The sequence below is a fragment of the Hibiscus syriacus genome, unplaced genomic scaffold, assembly GCF_006381635.1.
Source record: "Hibiscus syriacus cultivar Baekdansim isolate YM2019G1 unplaced genomic scaffold, ASM638163v2 tig00110160_pilon, whole genome shotgun sequence".
NCBI classification, from domain to species: domain Eukaryota; kingdom Viridiplantae; phylum Streptophyta; class Magnoliopsida; order Malvales; family Malvaceae; genus Hibiscus; species Hibiscus syriacus.
The window spans coordinates 1,740,710-1,761,266 of NW_024062608.1; the positions used below are offsets into that span (position 1 = coordinate 1,740,710).

Sequence of the window (20,557 nt, forward strand, 5' to 3'; positions counted from 1 at the left end):
TTAAAAGTTTAAAGACTACTTTAGAATGAGTCATAATTTAGATATAAAATTAGAATATTTAAAAGTTTAAAGATCAATTTAAAATGAGAGTTATAAATTGATAATATATGATTTGATTAACTCTTTATTTCTAATCGTAATATGTGTCAACGTGCAATGCTGAAGTAATTACTATTGCGATAAAAGTCGCATAAAAAAAGTTACATAAAAAAAGTTATACTCTTATAAAAAATTTGTCCATAATAGTCACCTGTATTTTAATTTATGACCGAGTAATTATTCGATTCAGCTGTTGCAAATGTTTATTGTAGAAGGGATTCTTTTAATATAATTTCTTTATTTACAATATTAAGTTTCAAACATTTAATCTTATTTAAAGTTTAAAGCATCTATAAAAAAAATTAAAGCATAACCAAATAATATCGGTGAAAAATGAATTATTGTTATTCATTGAGGTTCTGGATTCGAGCACCATAAATGTTAAGGATATAAACGTTCAATATCAAATAACTGAAAAGTATATTTGAATATATATTATCTCGTACTTACCTCATATTTGTAAAAAAAACCTTAAGATTTATCATTTCATCTTATCAAACCAATTGATTGGAGAGTTTATTCTCCATAATAAAACACATCACATGGCATCTTTTAAGCCATATAAACCTAATTCATCTAACTACTAATTATTTGATTTAAATACAACTAAGTATTTGGTTTAATCAATCTTTTTAAGAGTTTTCCCAAATTGTTTTAGTAATATTTTTCTAAACACAGCATATCGAACAAATTATTATTTGTTTGTATCGAAATGCATCTAACTATTAAGTAAAAAAATCATTTTTAGGGTTAATTATCTTATATATATATATATTTATATTAAGTTTGTATTTTTTCCTTGAATTATATTCAAACCTCAACTAATTTCCCAATTTATTATACTCAAATAATCCACTTAAACCTGTCTCTTAAAAAATGTAATGACTTAAATGAAGTAATAGTAAATTTCCATTAACTACATCCTACAAACACAATAAGGCATCCCTAATTAAAATCTTAATGTTCTTTTTTTTTTTCTTTTACCACTTTGTACATACAAAGCCTGTTTGTTTGATTTCTGGCCATATATTATGCCTTAGCTTTAGTGTTGAAGAGGCTTCAATTTTGATCCAGATAAACCAGTCCTGCTATTGTCACATACAAACAAATCTAAGCAATCTATTATCTATGTGGTCATGGTGTGATCCTCCTCGGCACTTATTAATGCAACATCAGGAACAAGTAAATATGTGATCGAAAATAATTCACAAGTAGTTTTAGGAATTAATTGAACATAATTAGTTAGTAATTAATATTTTAATTAAAGAGAGCATGTAATTTTTAATTATGTATTGACATTATATAATTATTCACAAAATACAAAAATCACGTATAATTTTTTAAATCCATTTTGTAAGTTTGAAAATTTCAGTGTCAATTTAAAAAAAATAGTTTTAGTGATTCTTTTTAAATTATAGCTCTTTAATTTTATCAATGTCTCATTGGCAGAAATAAAATTTTAGAATATATTAAAAAATAAAACAAATTAAAATTGAAGATTTAAAATTTTTTATTTGTAAAATTATATACTTTTACCTGTAACTTATTGTTCTCTGAAAAGGTACATTACATTGAAAGTGAGATGCTAATTAACAAAAATAAAAAGTGTATTTCTGGCATTTCGCTTTTTCGCGGTATAAAAGAGGGATGATGTCGAAGGACCAAATTGGTAACAAAGAAAAGAGAAACGAAAGAGTTATTATATTGTTAATGTCAATTAAACCAACCAAAGGCTCACCGGTGGCAGTTAGAAGTAGTGAAGAAGAAGAAAAGATCGATTCCTGTTGTTACTGTCTCTGTCTTCATTTCTGTTACTCTTTCTTCTAATTTGTTTATATTTTTCAAGCAAATTCGTTATAACCTTCGCCACCGCCACTCTCCGCCACGCCGCGTTCTTTTCTTTTCCTTAAATCTTAATCTGAGCTCATTAAGCTTGCGGTTGAGATTACTCTTTTTCAGAGATATTCAATTGAAAAAAAGGAAACGAGGCTCTGATTTCTGTTTCTTCATCTGGATTTTGCTTCCGATTTTTTTCATTTGTTGGAATTGTTACAACTTACAAATGGAAGTAGCGGAGAACTGCTCGGTGAAAGTAGCCCTTCATATCAGGCCGCTAATCGGCGATGAACGAGCTCGAGGTTGTAAAGAATGTGTTACTGTTACTAAAGGAAAGCCTCAGGTACTCTGTTCTTAGTTTTAGATTTTTCTTTCAAATTTGTTTGTCACATTCTTGCATTCTTTTATTGCATGCGTGAGTTTCTTTTTAGCTAAATTCAAGCATTATTACACTTAATATTTTTAGTTTTCGGCTTTTCTAATTATTTTTTATTTATTAATAACTTTTTTATTTTTAATATATTTGCTTCAACGATCTAATTATTTTCTAGCGTACGATTTTCTTCATATTTACTATTGAAGATAATTTCTTTGGAAATCTTTTTTCCCTATCAAGACAGGTGAATATTGAACGATGAATTTTGTCAGTAAATCATGCCTTTTAAATACATGAACGGAAAAATATAAGAGTGAAGTTACTAAAATTTATCCTGAAACTGTAGTTAACTAAGTGGAAAAGGCTCTGGTAAAGTTCAAGCTTATTTTAAGCAGTATATTTAAGTATACTGGCTCCCCAGTATTTAATACTAACGCAGGTTTGCAACTAGAAAACAAGCTAAAGTTGAAAGCGTTAATGGAATTATAATTTGTTTTAGTTTCTAATGTTACCTAAAATATTTTTTCTCCAATGAAAAATAATTGATTTCAGGAGAAGCAAAGAATAATTCTTATTTTGGTTCTGGGTGTAGGTGCAAATTGGGATACATTCCTTTACATTTGACCATGTTTATGGAAATGGTGCTTCTCCATCAACTTCCATGTTTGAAGAATGTGTTGCTCCTCTTGTTGATGGTTTATTCCAAGGATACAATGCTACTGTACTTGCTTATGGCCAGGTAAATTTATTCACTGATATATGATACCTGCTCTCAGTTAAGTAAGCATTTTGAATGTCCTGGTATTTATGTTCATGATTGATTTATGCAATTGTTGCAGACAGGATCTGGTAAAACATATACCATGGGAACGGCCATCAAAGATGGTAGTGAGTCAGGATTGATTCCTCAAGTTATGAATTCATTGTTCAAGAAAATTGAAACATTGAAGCATCAAACAGAATTCCATCTACATGTTTCATTCATAGAGGTACATTACTTCTTACCTGCTTGAGTATTCAATTGTATTATGGAGTCACCGTTTCTTTAACAATTGAATATATAGTTGAACAATTGGTTTCATTTTCATATAATTTCTGAGGATTTACCTAATTGACGGTTTTAATATGAAGATCCTGAAGGAAGAAGTGAGGGATTTACTGGATTCTGAACCTGTAAGCAAACCTGCTACTCCTAATGGAAATGCTGTGAAAGCTACGGTTCCTGGAAGGGCACCCATACAAATTCGTGAATCATCAAATGGAATTATAACACTGGCCGGTTATTATAGAAACTTGAACCACCATTGAGCCATTATAGATTTGCGATGATAGAACTGATGGTACCTTGTGTAATTGTTACCTACGCTATAATGCATAACAGTTGTACTTCCAAATTTCTGAGTCAGTCATACTACTGAAAAACAAGATTGTAAGTGCAGGCAATTATCAAATAGGCTAAAACAATTTGTGGTTAAAATGCTTAGAACTTGTAAAAGGAAGTGGCACTTTCCTTAAGAATATGGCATTTACAGAGTGGTCTTGTGATTGGCGACTTTTTAGTTACTGATTCCTGAATAGTTATATTGGCTCTTTGTGAGCATCTTCCTTTTGATTTTTATATAAAATTTTAGCTGCAAAAAAAAGAAGAAGTTATTTTCCCAAATTTTAAGGTAAAGTGGTTTTGAGTCCCATTCCTAGTCACTAGAATTGAATTATTTCATTTTGTGCAAATGTTCATAATTTAACGAGGTGTGGTTCTACTCTGCATGATTTTAATAGTCGGTCACATGCCATCTTTACGATCACGTTAGAACAAATGCACAAAATCCAATTAGTTTCTGCTGTTAATGACACTCCGGACGAAGATATGGGTGAAGAGTATTTATGTGCGAAGCTCCATTTGGTAGATCTTGCTGGATCTGAGCGAGCTAAAAGAACAGGTTCTGATGGTCTTCGGTTGAAAGAAGGTTTGTAAATATGCTTATAAACTTAAATACATGCTTATTGTGTGTGATGATGATTTAAATGGTCATTTTATTTTCATGAACAGGTATACATATTAACAGAGGGCTTCTTGCACTCGGCAACGTAATCAGTGCTCTTGGGGACGAGAAAAAGCGTAGAGAAGGTGTGCACGTTCCTTACCGAGACAGTAAACTGACTCGACTCTTGCAGGTTAGATTTATTTTGGGTTGATTCATGCGGCTGTAATTTGAACCAGTGATCTTAAGATAACGAAAAATTGGCCTGATTACAAAGTTAATTTAATAGTAGTATCTACCTTTCTCAATTTCTTACGCATTTATGACAACCTCTTAAAATAAGTATGAACAGATTCTCTCACAATTTAATGTGACCATCCAGTCTTACTGAAGTTAGCATATATCAGATGCTCTTGGTGGACAGTGTACATATTAGTAACATTTATTTGTAAAGCATTAGAGCTATGCTGTCCGCTCATTTTATTTTCTGTTTTGCAATTATATTTAATCGGCTAAACACTTATCTGGTGGACTTGATACATCAGTATATCGGCTTTTGGTTCATGATCTTAAATTAGGAATGGTATATTAACTATAAAGTTTTAACTTTTTCTTATTCCTTTTTATTTTCTGATGTGGTATGGTTTATTTCTTTCTCAGGATTCACTTGGTGGAAACAGCAAAACGGTTATGATAGGTAAATCTCGAAATGGTTGATTTATAATGGTCAATGTTCTTTCCTTGGCAGAAAACTATACCATTTTGTTTCTTTACCTGAAAACTGATACTGGTACACTTGAAATCTATACACGAGTACCTTGTATGAAGTTTTTCCTCAGTCTCAAGCTTATATGACAACTAAATTTTCCATAAGATCTTATCATTCTCAAAGCATAATATAGAACCTTGCATTTTGGAAGAAATTCTGTATGTTTGACAACAAGGTGGCAGAAACAAAAAGCAGAGGCTGTATAGATTTGCATACATAAAGTCCTGCACTCATCTTCTTCCTGCTATTTCTTTCCTGCACTCATCTTCTTCCTGCTATTTCTTACTTTGGCTTCTGCCTTGTCTGCCTGTTTGTTTGACCAAGTATTTGTTTTCTATTTATCAACCTTACTAATGTTAATAAAGTCTAAAATGGAATGGTTTAATTCAGATCTTTCTGGGGTTATGAATCTTTTCCCTGTCATTGGATGCACGCTCAATACACACATGTTGCTTATGCATATACTCTTGAAAAACCTATGTTTAGTATTCAGCTTCCTGGTTCTTTTTACCATGTTTTTCATTCTTGATCGCTCTAGTTTGTATCTTTCTTTTATTAACATGTTGGGGATTGTTTCTCAAAATATTGGTTTTAGTTGCTTAAATTCTTAATTATCTTACTATCTATCATTGTGAAATGTTGATTTTCCTTTCCAGCTTGTATAAGTCCTGCAGACATCAACGCAGAGGAAAGTCTTAATACCCTGAAATATGCTAACCGAGCTCGCAATATCCAGAATAAGCCTGTTGTAAGTTTTTTAGGATGTTTTGTTATGACTCTATTTGTCGTAATTCTATCCTATACTACTTAACATGTGCTTCTTCCAAAAATTGTTCAGGTTTTGAGTTCTTTATAGTCTGATGTTAAAAGAATTATTGCCCATCCTCCCATGTTGTTTTCTTTAAAGGTTCTGGATTGCATCATTTTTGTTAGATCATTTTTTTTATATAGGAATAGTAGGCCTCACTAAAAACCCCCTTCATGATTAACGGAACTTGAAAATAGTTCCTTAATCAGCGGAAGGAGGAAAAGAGTGCCCTAGGAATTCATTAATCTTAACATTACAAAGTAATAAAAACACTAAAAACCCCCTTCATGATTAACGGAACTTGAAAATAGTTCCTTAATCAACGGAAGGAGGAAAAGAGTGCCCTAGGAATTCATTAATCTTAAAACATTACAAAGTAATAAAAGCTTAATCTCCCTCCAGAGATAAAAAGCCAAAAGAAACAGCCCTTAACAGAACATAATTCTCAACCAATACCAGCCTTAGCTAGAACATCCGCCTTTATATTGGCTGTTCTACTAACTCATCTAATAAGACCTTCATAAACACTAAGCTTTTGATTAATTTCCTTAACAACTTGAACATAAACGACAGGACAAGAACCAACATCCTTGACCCAACCAATTGCCACCTTACTATCACTCTCGATAATCAATCTCTCTTTAAATCTGTGGCGAATAGATTCATAATAATATAACCCCTTTAGGATAGCTTTCAATTCCATCAAAGTTGGAGGTCCCGAACCAGCAGGGTCTTTGAAGGAGCCAAGAATCGAACCAGAAATATCTTTCAGAACACCACCTAAACCACTCCTCTTCCAATCACTAGAAGTAGCCGCATCCACATTAAGTTTAATAAAACCCTTTGGAGGAGGGGACCAAGGAACCTTAGTTGAAATCCGATTAGTATGAGACGGGCAAGAATCCACTAAGGACGGGTCGGCAATAAGAGCATCCTTGGAAATAGAAATCTGAGTTTCCCTAGCTAGAAACCATGAAGCAAGCCTGCACCTTGCTAGAAAGAATATTTCTGCTCGATCAAACTTCCCTCCTTCAAACACTATATAATTCCTAGTTTTCCATATTGTCCATAAGACCACTCCAGGGATAAATGACCACATCAGAGAGTTGATCTTTAAGTTAGTCCATGCTACTAGGAATTTTTTTGCATCTTCATGAAAAACAGACTGAAAATTCCAATAACCCATGAATTTAGTCCATATTGGCCCAACAACCGAACAGGAAAAATAGATGAGATGAAGACTCTTCCTCTAGATTAAAAAGGACACATAGAATCATTTATGCCCTGAACACCTCTCTTAACCAGAGCTGTCACTGCCAGCTTCTTTAAGAACTTGCCAAAGAAAAGTCTCCACTCTTGGAGGCAGCAGGCCCCTCCAAACAATAGATTTCCAAAAATTAGCTTCGTCCAAATCGGAAATACCCATTTTTGTTAGATCATAGATGATCACCTGAAAGGTCTGTGTTTATTCTACAGGTTAATAGAGATTTAGTATCCAATGAGATGCAAAAAATGCATCAGCGGCTGCAATATTTACAAGCAGAACTTTGTTCTCGAGAAGGGCCTACTTCAGATATAAAGGTATTTTTACTGATATATATGCACGTACTGGTTTCTATATCATTTTTTTTCTTTGGAGATATTAAAACAGTGGTGCATAAAATATCTCTTTACAGAGTCTCAAAGAAAGGATTGCTTGGCTGGAGATTACTAATGAGGATCTTCACCGAGAACTTCATGACTACCGCAGCAAACGTGCTGTTGTAGAGTGTTGTGATTTCGGTGCTCAGGTATGTTGATGGATTATGAAGTTGCTTTTTTCAATTTCTTTTCCTTGTTTTTCTGATTCTTTGCAAAATGGTTATAGTATGCTTTGAACTGGATCATATTCCTTGGTAATATTGAATAAGTTAACTCATATTTGTTTCACATTAAAGTATCGTTCTTAAATGAGAGTTGCTAGCTTGGTTGTTATATAACCATTTTTTTCTTCTATCTCTCAGGAAGACCATTCGTGTTTTGTGAAAAATGATGGACTCAAGGGGGCCATTCAGTGTATAGACTCATCTGACTCTCAGATGGATGAAGTTTTGTCAGGTAGTCACTTATTCACTTATTTGGTTGAATAGCATATTGTTGAACTAAAAAGAATTGTCTTTTACTGTGACAAACTATTTTCAATCTCATCTTGTGTTAGTAGTGGTGCAACAGATAGCATCTTTGCTACTTTGCAACATTAAAAATTCCTTTGGATACATGCTTCTTCTTAGAAGAAAATAAAGATGTATTATTTCTAATAGGATATTGCTATTGCTGCAGATGAAAATCCAGAAGAAATTGATGAAGTATCAAAACAATTGGAGCATGCACTTCGGCAGAATAACATGGATAGAGAATTGAAAGAGTTGAACCAACGCTTGGAGCTGAAAGAGGTTTCCTTTTTTGCTTTTTGATTTTCCATTCAGACATAAATTATCAATTAATGAAATATATGTAAGCTTGAAAGAGAATGCTTATTATTCCAACTGAGATGCATGTTTGACAAGAAAATACATGGTTTTCCTAGTTAGAATCCTTTTCATGATCCAAGGGCCATTGTTAACGAGTTCAAAAGAGATTTTCGTATTCAGTCTCATGATTAGTTTTTTAAGAAGCATTTGTCTTGTTCAAGAAGCTATGGAAAGGCATTAAACATGCATCTCTGACAAACTCTTTCCTATCTTCTACAATAGATTTATATGCTTCTGGAAGAGTTATGGCAGGAACTAAATTGATCTTCTCTGTGCAGTCTGAGATGAAACTTGTTGGAGGAGCTGACACTGAAGCACTAAAGCAACACTTTCAGAAGAAAATCACGGAACTCGAGGAGGAGAAAAGAATTGTGCAGGTAGTAATACCTTCAATTTCTGTTGTTTAATAATGCCTCTTGCTCCATGCTAATTTTATATAACATGACAGCAAGAAAGAGATCGTTTGTTAGCTGCAGTTGAGAACCGCGCAGCTAATTCCGACTCAAAAATTCAAAAAGCACAAGAGAATAATGTGCAGAAACTAAAAGCGCTCGAGGCACAGGTGACAATATGATACATTATGATACCCAATCATTATACTTCTGAGTAAATATTCTTTTTATCTTTTGACATTTTTTCTTCCTTTTTTTTTTCTTTTTCTGATTTCAGATTTCTGATCTCAAAAAGAAACAGGAAAACCAGGTTGAGCTCCTAAAGCAGAAGCAGAGAAGTGAAGACGCAGCAAAACGGTTGCAAGCAGAAATACAGTACATTAAGGGTCAAAAAGTTCGTTTTTACTTGAGTGATACTTTTATGTTTACATCCATGCATTGTGGCACAAAATATCTTATTCTTTTTGGAAACATGCCTTCCCTTATTTGCAGGTGCAGTTGCTGCACAAGATAAAACAAGAGGCAGAACAATTTCGACAATGGAAGGCCAATCGTGAAAAGGAGTTGTTGCAGGTGCGTCACATTCTTGGTTTTTAAGGGCGCAAGGTGCACCGAGGCGCAAAAGGTCTCTGGAGCCTAGCGCAAGGTGCAGCGCACGCCTTTCGTATGCGAGGCGTACTTTTTGTGCTAAATTTTTTTATAAATTAGTTTAGAACATATCCACATCTATTAACTTCTGTTTCACTCCTAAAACACTTAATTTCCTTATCACACTATGTTCCTTTACTATTGCTTATTCCCTCCTCTAGAGTCATGCCCCTTTTTCTACCATTTACAAAACCTTACATTCCAAAACATTCCAAAACATTTAGGGTTACACACTTACACTATAATAAACTAATGGTTGAATGTTTCAACTATGTGAAACAATAATTTGTCCACACAAATTAAGAAAAGAACAAAGAACAATAACACTTATCCTAAGACAACATTGCTATTATAATTATATTATAATTATAGAAATAGTTATACATTAATTATTTATCTATATATTAGATACTTTTTTATATAAAGAAGGGTGATGGGTATAGGCAATAGTATAATATTTATTATATTAGTTTATAATATAAGATCTTATTTTTATTAGTATAAGAAAAAGATAGAAAAGATTAGAGGGCGGTAGTAGCATGGTTTTCAGAATTGGCCCGGTTAGCGAACCGGTCATGCTACCGGTTCACTGGTTCAACCGGTCAAACCGGTCCGACCGGTCGGAAGAACCGAACGACGTCATAATTATTTAAAAAATTAAATAAAAATACCAAAAATATTTAATAAAAAATAATTTTTTATATCACAAGTCATATTCAAAGCAAGTCATAACATATATAAGTTAAAAACCATAAAATCAAGTGAAACAAAATGATTCAAATTAACTGCAACATAATATTTAAGGTAAAACATATTAAATAATAAATATAATTATATAACTATAATAAAAAAATAAATTTGGGGTTAAAAAATCCATAACAAAATGATATTGTTTGGTTTAATTTTTTTTTTAAAAAATAATCTCACATGGCTAAGAAACATAGAAGAACATCCCAAAAGTCTAAAGAGAAAATATGAGAACAAAACAATCTCACATTGCTAAGAAACATAGAAGCGCATCACAACTAACTTCTATAAATAATAGAGGTAATTTGGCATTCAAAATCATGGAGCCTTTTGGTGAGCATTGAGTGAACTATTCTTTCACTTCAATCAAGCTCGAATTTTAGGCTTCAATCGAGCTTCTAATTTTTTTTTGTGTTCAAGCCTTTTTGAGTTCAAGTTTCAATATTATATTTCGAGTTTGAGTTGAACTTGATAATTTTTAGCTTGTGAGTTTGAGTTGAGTTGAGCTTATTTTTAAAGTTTTCAAGTTCGAGTCGAGCTCAGCAATACTCGAGTTCGACTTGGGTCGTTTAACAAACGACGTTGTTTGGTTAATTGTTTTTTAAAAAAACAAAAATCCTGGTTTTTCTTGGTTTTTTCCGATTTTTTCATGTTTTCAGTCGGTCCAGTTCAAACGGTTCAGCGGTTCTGGCCGATTCACTAATAACGGTTCAACCGGTTTAAATTGAACCGGACTAAGCAACGGTTACCGGTTGAACCGGCCGGTCCGGCCCGGTTTTCAAAACAGAGGGTAGTAGAATACTTTTGATTGTAGTGTAAATTACACTCTTACTCACTGAACTTTACTCTCTCTCCTATTTCGTTCACCGTACTTTCAATTTTTTCAATTTGCTCATTGAATTTTAGACATTGAATTTTTTTTGTCACTCGACCTTAAATTTCTAATGGTATTAAATTAAAAGTACAGTGATGAAATAAAAAAGATCTTATTAGTTTATAAAGAAGAGTGATAGGTATAGGCAATAGTATAATATTTATTATATTAGTTTATAATATAAGATCTTATTTTTATTAGTATAAGAAAAAGATAGAAAAGATCATAGGGCGGTAGTAGAATATTTTTTATTAAAGGATAAATTACACTCTTACTGAATTTTATTCTTTCTCCTATTTCGTTCACTTTACTTTTAATTTTTTTAATTTGTTCATCGAACTTTAGACATTGAGTTTTTTTGTCACTCGACCTTAAATTTCTAACGGCGTTAAATTAAATTGAAAAAAAAAAATTAAAAAATACAGTGAGTGAAATAAAAGAGAGGTAAAGTTCAATGAGTAAATATATGACATGTTTTATTAATAAAAAAAGTCACGTAAGCACGTTATTGAGTAAATAGTTGAGTGATAAAAAATGTTTAATGCCTAAAATTTAATGAGTAAATTAAAAAAATTAAAAGTATGATAAGTTAAATAAGAGAAAGTAAAGTTTAATAAACACACGTGTAATTTATTCTTAACTAAAAGTGGACAAAAGTGAAATGAGAGAAAGAGTAAAGCTAGGGTTAAGATAGTGAGAAAAATGAGTCTTCTGCCCTAGCCGTTCTCCTGCCATTCTGCCACTGTCCTTTAGCCGTTCTCCTATCTTCTTTAATCTATTCTACCTAATTGACAATGTTTAACTTTGTTTTCTTTCAATTTTTTGGTCCATCTTCTCCTTTATTTATGAAAAGCGGAAAGGCGCTGCGCCCGACAACCGACGCCTAAAGCCCGTAGGCGCGCCTTTTAAAACCCAGTCACATTTTATGAATAACATAATCTAGTTCCAGCTTTCCTTTCTTCTTTCTTTTCACATGTCTTTTAATGCATAAGGGTATGTACCCCCAAAACAGATGTGTTTCCATTGTGAGCTTGATGAATAAGAAAATTGAGCTAGAAAGCAACTGAGATGCATTAACTTGACTATTATTATCTCGATTTTATTGAAGTTTATGGTGAACAGGGCACATTAGTATCTATTGTGCATCAGTCCCATATGATGTTGCTACCCAGTAACAAAATTAACACCCTCCACTTCAAATTATTGTGTTTTTCAATGAAGTACCTAATTACCTTGGACCTTCAATAGGGACATTTTATTTTATTCTTTCTTGTCCATAAATGTTTTCTGCTGACATAGTGTTGATTTGTGATAGACACTAAGAATGTTTTATTGTCCATAATTTTTCCTTGTAATAAACCCAAAGTTTGGAAAGTAGCTCCTACTTGTCATACTTGCCTTTTGTATCCATATGTTTTGTTGTATACTGTAATGCTATTAACTTTGATTTTGATCTTTTACTTTCTTGAACAGCTTAAAAAGGAGGGAAGGAGGAATGAATATGAAAGACATAAACTCGAAGCCCTGAATCAACGCCAAAAAATGGTATAGAATCATGATAGGCATGAATAATCTTTCATTTTTTTTATTATCTCTTCTGTGTATAAAGCATTGGAACTCTGAGGATTGATCAGTCAAGTTTCGGAGGGATTATCCCCCTATATGTGTAACTTTGTGACATGCTTCACTGGCTTCTTTACAACACTTAGTTGTCAAGGTTTTATCTGTCAAGTGACCTAGAATCAAACTTTTTCTTCCAGGTTCTTCAAAGGAAAACAGAAGAGGCAGCAATGGCTACCAAAAGGCTGAAAGCGTTGTTAGAAGCACGAAAGTCTTCTATACGTGACAATTCAGGTAAATGTACTTTGTGAAATTAATCTATTATTAGTTATTTCTATGATATACTAATTGTTTGTTATCACTTTCAGTTAATCACAATGGACATACACCAAATGGACAGGTAAATGATTTGTAATTATGCATTTTGTCGTGAGCAAATTTGTTAGTCTGGGTCAATAATACCTGATGAACTAGCAGCATCTTTATATATCAGTGTAACTTGGGCTAGGTTCCTGATCAAAAGTGCCAGGAGTTCTAACTATTGTTTAAAAAAGTATTTTCGTTGTAAACCAAATGTTTAATGAACTTAAATAGGAAATACAGAGTAAATAAACTTTACTCGGTGATTGGTTTGATTTATTTTTGTGTAGAACTACGGTTTCCAAGAAGGAAAAGCTTTGTATTTTATTCAAAATTCACGTAAAAGAAAGAGAATACATTAGGGTTTTTATAAGAGATAAATAAGAGTTCTAAGTAAATCAGAGTCTTTCCTACAAATTAGGATGTTAGAATTAGAGATAAAGTGGGAAACTTAGAGTTTAAACCTAACACAACTCACACTCTCCCTCAAGTTGGGGAGTAAAAATTATAAAGACACAACTTAGATGTAATTTCGTCGAAAATAATCCTCGGAAGTTCCTTGGTCAATACATTGGCTAGCTGATTTTGTGAAGAGACATAATTTAGCTTTACAGTTCCACCATTCACTTTCTTTGCAATGAAGTGTCTGTCGATCTCCACATGTTTTGTTCTGTCTTGATGTACATGATTCTTTGCAATACTTATTGCTGACTTGCTGTCACTCTGAAGTTCAAAGTGGTTTTTCTCGCACATCTCTAGTTTGGTTAGGAGCCTTTGTAACCAAACATCTTCACAGATTTCGAGTGTTATCTTCCTATATTCTGCTTCTAACTTCATGTTTTATGAAAATCAGCTCATGTCCCGGTGTCATCTTTAGATATCTCAAAATTCGATTTACTACCTCCAAATGTTCTTCTCTAGGATCATTCATGTATTGGCTCACAATACTTATGAAGTAGGCGATATCTGGCCTAGCTAGAGACAAATAGATGAGCTTACCAACTAATCTTTGATCTGCTCCTTGTTTATCAGATTCCCTTCTTTTCTCAACTTTAGATTAATTTCCATGGGAGTTTCCGAGGGCTTGCAACCAGTCATTCCAGTCTTAGAGAGTAACTCTAGAATGTACTTTCTTTGATTTATGACAATTCATTCTCTTGATCTTGCCACTTCCATACCTAAAAAATATCTCAAGTTCCCTAAGTCATTGGTTTTGAACTCCTTTGCTAGTAACATCTTCAATTTCTTGATTTATATTAAGTCCTCACTTGTGATGATGATGTCATCAACGTAGACAATCAAGAGATCGTCTTCTTATCTGGAGCAGTTTTTACAAACAGAGTGTGATCAAACTGACATTGTTTGTAGTTATTGTGCAAAATTACCTTAGTGAATCTGTTAAACCAACCCCGAGGAGACTATTTTAGACCATATAAAGACTTCAACAACTTGCAAACTTGTTGATTTCCATAATGAATTATTACCACTGGTGGAACTCGAATATAGACTTCTTCAAGATTGCCGTTGAGAATTGCATTTTTGCATTTTTGACATCTAGCCGATGAAGTATCCAATCCTTATTTACAACCAAGGGTAATAGTACTCGTACCGAATTGAGTTTTGCAATCGGAGCAAAAGTCTCTTGATAGTGTACTCCATGAGTCTAGGTGAACCCCTTTGCCATAAGTCTAGCCTTATACTGCTCAACACTGCCATATGCTTTGTATTTCACAATAAAGACCCATTTACATCCAATTGGTTTCTTGTCTTTAGGTAGATCGACAATAACCTAGGTTTTGTTGTTTTCAAGGGCTGAAAGTTCTTCTACTGCTTGCTTCCACTCGGGACTTTTTAATGCTTCTTCTATGGTCTCTAGAATGTGAATATTGTCAACCTGAGTTGTAAATGTCTTTAAAACAAGCATTAGTTTACTGTAGGCAACAAATTTATTGATAGGATGAGTTGTACATAGTCGTACTCCCTTTCTTCGAGCAATCCGTAACTCAATAGTGTCAATCATCACATCTAAATTACTATGATCATCATCTAAATTACCATTTTCTTGTTTGGGTCATCGTTTGTAGGTAAGGAAATCGGTAAGGGGTGTCGTAGATGGTCTTGGTGTTTTGGGAGATTTGATTGTGGGTTTGGTTTTCATCATTGGATATGGTGTTGTTAGGTGTCAGTTCAGTGGTAGTAGGTGTAGTAGGAGATAGATTAATGGGTAATTCAGTATTAATCGAAAACAATTGAAATTCATACTCACTTTCCCCTTGAATTTCATGTTTTGAGAAGAAGGATTTATGTTCTTAGAAAGTAACATCCATAGAAGTGAAGAAATAAGGAGAATAACATTGATAACCTTTCTGGAGGGACGAGTATCCAACAAAGACATACCATATTGCCCGGGGATCAAGCTTAGATTTAGAGTGGTTATGATCATGGACAAAGGTTGTACTACCAAAGACACAGAGGAATTGATGTGGTGAAAGGTTTGAACTGAGGAAAGAATTGTAAGAGAATATCCCTAGGACATTTAAAAGCAAGAATTTTACTAGGCTAGCGGTTAATAAGAAAGATGGCGGTTAATAGAGCTTCACCTCAAAGATATTTAGGAATAAGCAGAAAAAAAAGTGCTCGAGTCAAGAAGATGACGTTTTTTACGTTCAACGACCCCATTTTGTTGAAGAGTGTCGACACAGGAGGTGATATGGATATTGCATTTTTCCTGAAAGAAAGAACCCAACGAGTGAGAGAAATATTCACTACCATTATCGAACTGAAGAATGCCAATAGAACTCTGAAACTGTGTTTCGATCATTTTATGGAAGTGTTTAAAAATGTCACCAACCTCAGATTTTCCCTCATAAGAAAGGTCTATGTAGTACGAGAATAATTATCAATAAAGGAAACAAACCAATGAATCCCATTTAAGGCTTTGACACACGAGGGTCCCCAAATGTCACTATGGATTAAGGAAAATGGTTTAGGCGAGCGAGATGGAGAAGGAGGGTATGAACTGTGAATGTGCTTGGCAAGAGGACAAATATCACAGGAAAAAATTGTAGGATTTTTATTAATGAAAAGTTTGGGAAACAATTTTGGAAGTAATGAAAACTAGGATAACCTAACCTAAAATGCCACAAAACAATCTTGGCATTTGCATCTTTAGGATATATGGAAACAAAGGAAGATATAACAAGCGGGTGTACTTGGGTTGGAGAGGGAGGTGGTGCTTCAAGAATGTAAAGTCCACCACGACGCCTAGCATTGGCAATCACCATCCCCGAATTCAAATCCTGAAATTCGCAAACATCAGAGTTAAAATGAGAAGTGCATCCCAAATCCGCAGACAATTTATTAACCAAAATAAGATTGCAAGCCAAATTCGAAACATAGAGAACATTAGATAAAACTATGTGGCGATTAAAGCGAATTGAGCCACTGCCCATAATAGGTGAGAGAGAACCATCGGCTGTGCAGACACTACAAGTGGAATTCTGATGTTAGGCGTTTCTGGAGCTAGACAAGATCACATCAAATTCTCTCTAAATGCTTTGAAAAAGATTGAAGTTGCTCGTCATATGATCACTTGCTCCGAAATCAATAATCCAAAACACAAACCGGGTGAAGGATATAATGGGACAAAATTGAGAATACCTTCGCGGACAAAATTGAGAATACCTTCGCTGACAGCACACACGTGTTTGGGCTTGGAAGCGGACAGGAGGTGAACCATGATCGAAGATGCACCCGAATCAGCAGGAAGCGGTGGACCGAGAGAGGTACCAACCTCGGGCGAAAAATCAGACAGGAGAGGATTGACCATGGTGGCCGAGAAAGAGGAGGAAAGGATTCAACCTAAATAGATACCATGTAGAACTAGGGTTTTCCAGAAGGAAAAGCTTTTTATTTTATTCAAAATCCATATAAAAGAAAGAGAATACATTAGGGTTTTTATAAGAGATAGATAAGAGTTCTAAGTAAATCAGAAGTTGTCTTTCCTACAAACTAGGATATAAAATTAGAGATAAATGGGAGAACTTAGAGTTTAAACTAATACAACTCACAATTTTTCATCTGATCACAAAAGGAACAGACAATTTTAAGTCATCCTTGAGCTAGTGTTGATTTGTGCAACTTAAGTTGCATAGCTAATATTAACTGCTTTTCATTTAATTTTTGTATCTTTAGAACAATGAAAAATCTGCGCAAAGGTGGCTTGATCATGAGCTAGAAGTAATGGTGAATGTGCGTGAAGTTCGTTTTGAATATGAGAAACAGATCCAAGTGTAAGTATCCATCAGTTTGCTTCCCTTATGCTCACTTATCCATTGTAAGCTTTCTGACCGTGATATTTAAATCATTATTTAGGAAAACTGCTTTGACAGAGGAGTTAACCTTATTGAAACAAGTGGATCAGTTGTCATCAACTGGTGGCATGCCTCACAGAGTAAACAATCAACATTCTAGGTACATACGATTATATTCCTATGTATGCTGTACGTTCTCTCAATACTTTCCATAAGCATGTTGTAATGCTGGGATCATATCTCAATTCTACTTTTTAATTATGGTTTCCTTTTACTTCTTCATCTCCAAAAAGTAGATTGTTATCTATGTCACCAAATGCAAGAAGGGAAAGAATAGCATCCCTTGAGAACATGCTTAGCATGTCATCAAATGCACTGACGGTGATGGCTTCACAACTCTCGGAGGCAGAAGAAAGGGAGCGCGGTTTGGTTGGTCGTGGGCGGTGGAATCAAGTACGCTCAATAAATGATGCAAAGAACCTGCTTCATACTTGTTTAATGCTACTGCAGAATCAAGGTGGCTTATACAAATAGAATCTGAAAAGTTTCTTTCCAACTTGCTCTTTCTACTGCTGACTTTAGTTATCTGACACTTGAAGTAGTCATCAAATGCACTGACGGTGATGGCTTCACAACTCTCGGAGGCAGAAGAAAGGGAGCGCGGTTTGGTTGGTCGTGGGCGGTGGAATCAAGTACGCTCAATAAATGATGCAAAGAACCTGCTTCAATACTTGTTTAATGCTACTGCAGAATCAAGGTGCTTATACAAATAGAATCTGAAAAGTTTCTTTCCAACTTGCTCTTTCTACTGCTGACTTTAGTTATCTGACACTTGAAGTAGCCTGTTTGTGTTTTATTTGTGTTTTATTTTTTTGGTTGAGGTCACTGTAAGATTATAAAATTAGGGGCTCTGTTTTATGGGTTAAGAAGATGTATAGAGATCAAGTTTGAATGTTAATTTCCGAGGTAACTGTATGGACAGGTGCCAGTTGCGGGAGAAAGACTTGGAAATTAAGGACGTCAAACAGCAGTTGAAGGATCTCACAGCTCTATTATGGCAAAGTGAGGCGCAGAAAAAGGAGCTTGTGAAGGCAAAAGATGAGGGAACAAGCTGTTGCTATTGCCTTGGCTGCATCAGCTACGGTGAGATTATCATATCTGCAGTCACCCTAATTTTATACGTTAATACATTCTCATTCAAACGTTATTGCAAGACACTACATCCTTATTAACTGATCCATTGACTGCAATTATTTAATTCTGATTTCAAGGCAACACATCCTAGTAACGCATCCCAAGGTGGTTTTGATTAATAAATAGCCTTCTATAATTTCATGTCTTCATCTATTAGTAATGTCTGAATTATGATGAGCCTTACTTGGTCTTTTGAAACTCAAGGAATGGCCAACCATCTCCTGACCAACTCAAATTACTCACTAATAACACTAGAAATTAATCAGGTGTTAAGAATCCTACAACATTATACTTTGTATTGAACCCCTGATTTTTATTTTGCATTTCCATAGATAAAATTTTACAGAAAGAGTTCTCTATCATTTTATTTTTTAAGGATTAATTTCTCATTGATTTTTTGTGAATAAAATGGATTTTGACAGGGCATTTCTCGCAGTTCATCTAAACACTTTGCAGATGATTTGAGTGATCCCCATTCACCGGTGTCACTTCCTGCCCCCAAGCAACTGAAATTTACACCTGGGTTTGTTAATGGGCCTATTAGAGACTCGGCAGCATTTCTAGATCAGACACGAAAGGTAAATTATCTGATCCATGCGGTCTTTTAGATTATTGACTTTCTGCTTGATCAAGAAAGTAGATATTGTCAATGCAGATGGTACCAGTTGGACGTTTGTCAATGAAGAAATTGGCAACCAGGGGACAAACTGGAAAACTCTCGAGGTGGAAGAGAAGTCATCACCAATGGCTACTTCAATTCAGATGGAGGTGGCAGAAGCCATGGAAACTATCAGAATGGATCAAACACAGCGATGAAACTATCTTGAGATCAAAGCCTCGTGCACTGACCCTGATTGACCGGAAGTGATAAAAAGCTTATATTGGCCAGCCTTTTTTTCCTGTATATACATCTTAACTGGAAAATGGATCTGCATGGCTCACCAAGAAAATAAATTCAGGTAACCGATATTGTTGTTTAGTTTGTTCGCACAATAATAAGCATTGAAATTTACCGAGGATGATATGGTATAACTTCCTTGTGTGACCTTGAACCTTACCCCTGATAGGTTTCATTAATTTTTTATGCCTTCCAATAACCAAGTGTAGACAGCAAACAAAGCCATGCCTGATAGATTTATATCGCCAGCCAATTTTCCTTGATGATTGTACATGTTGCTGCTAGAACCGATTCCACATATGCAGTTCCTTTTTTAGTTTCATCTGGAATTTTTTTAGTGAAGTTATCCAGACTTGAGAAAGAAGGCCAGATATGAGTATGTATAATATAGATTTGCTCAAATTTGCTAAATTTTTTTCAAAGATTTGAAGTATCATACTCTCAATGTTATTTTCGAAATAGGGATACCATATATTTCAAATTAACACTAGAAAAAATATTTGATAAACCTCTGCTCAAATTAAAAATTCAAATTCCGCAAATGATTCTTTGTTCTCCCATCAATGCAGGCATGGTGTAAATAGGGAAGACGTTGCTACTGTCATAGTCTTACTGGATATGTCTAAACAAGAAGCTTGTGCAACCTTAGCATGATAACAAAGGGCTTTGTGGTTTGATGCTAGATGTTTCATTGTTTGTAGTCTTCTGCTTTATTTGTGTTCTTTTATTTTCTCTTATGCCGGTGTTTTGTTTGTATGATAAATCGAATTTGTATTTTTGTATGTATATAGTTAGATCATTTTTTTCTTAATCTTGGTAAAAGATGAGAAGCCTAAGGTATTTGAATTATTATTATTTTTTTTTCATAGTTATGCAACTGTTATATGTTTATAAAAACTTCGATAATTCATTTTATATAAACCTTGACATTTCGTTCATTAGAGTCTGATTTGTTTTTTTAAATGTCTAGGATTGTTATGAGATGATCTAAATTGTCATGATGATTTCAGTAAACGTTGGGTTGCAACTGCTACAACTCCAACAAATAATCTAATTGTTAATTATTTTTTAATGACTCTCCAGATTTAAACATCCATAGTTTAGTGTTTCAGAGCACCCAACCATCTGCAATTACTGCTACAAATGACAATCAAATTATTAAAAGTATAGCAAATGATCACTGTCTTCTGA

At 34.0% G+C, this 20,557-nt stretch overlaps 1 pseudogene; it reads left to right on the forward strand.

The window, feature by feature from the left end:
• Positions 1–1,854: 1,854 nt before the first annotated feature.
• On the forward strand, positions 1,855–20,236 carry LOC120216381 (annotated as a pseudogene).
• Positions 20,237–20,557: the final 321 nt, after the last annotated feature.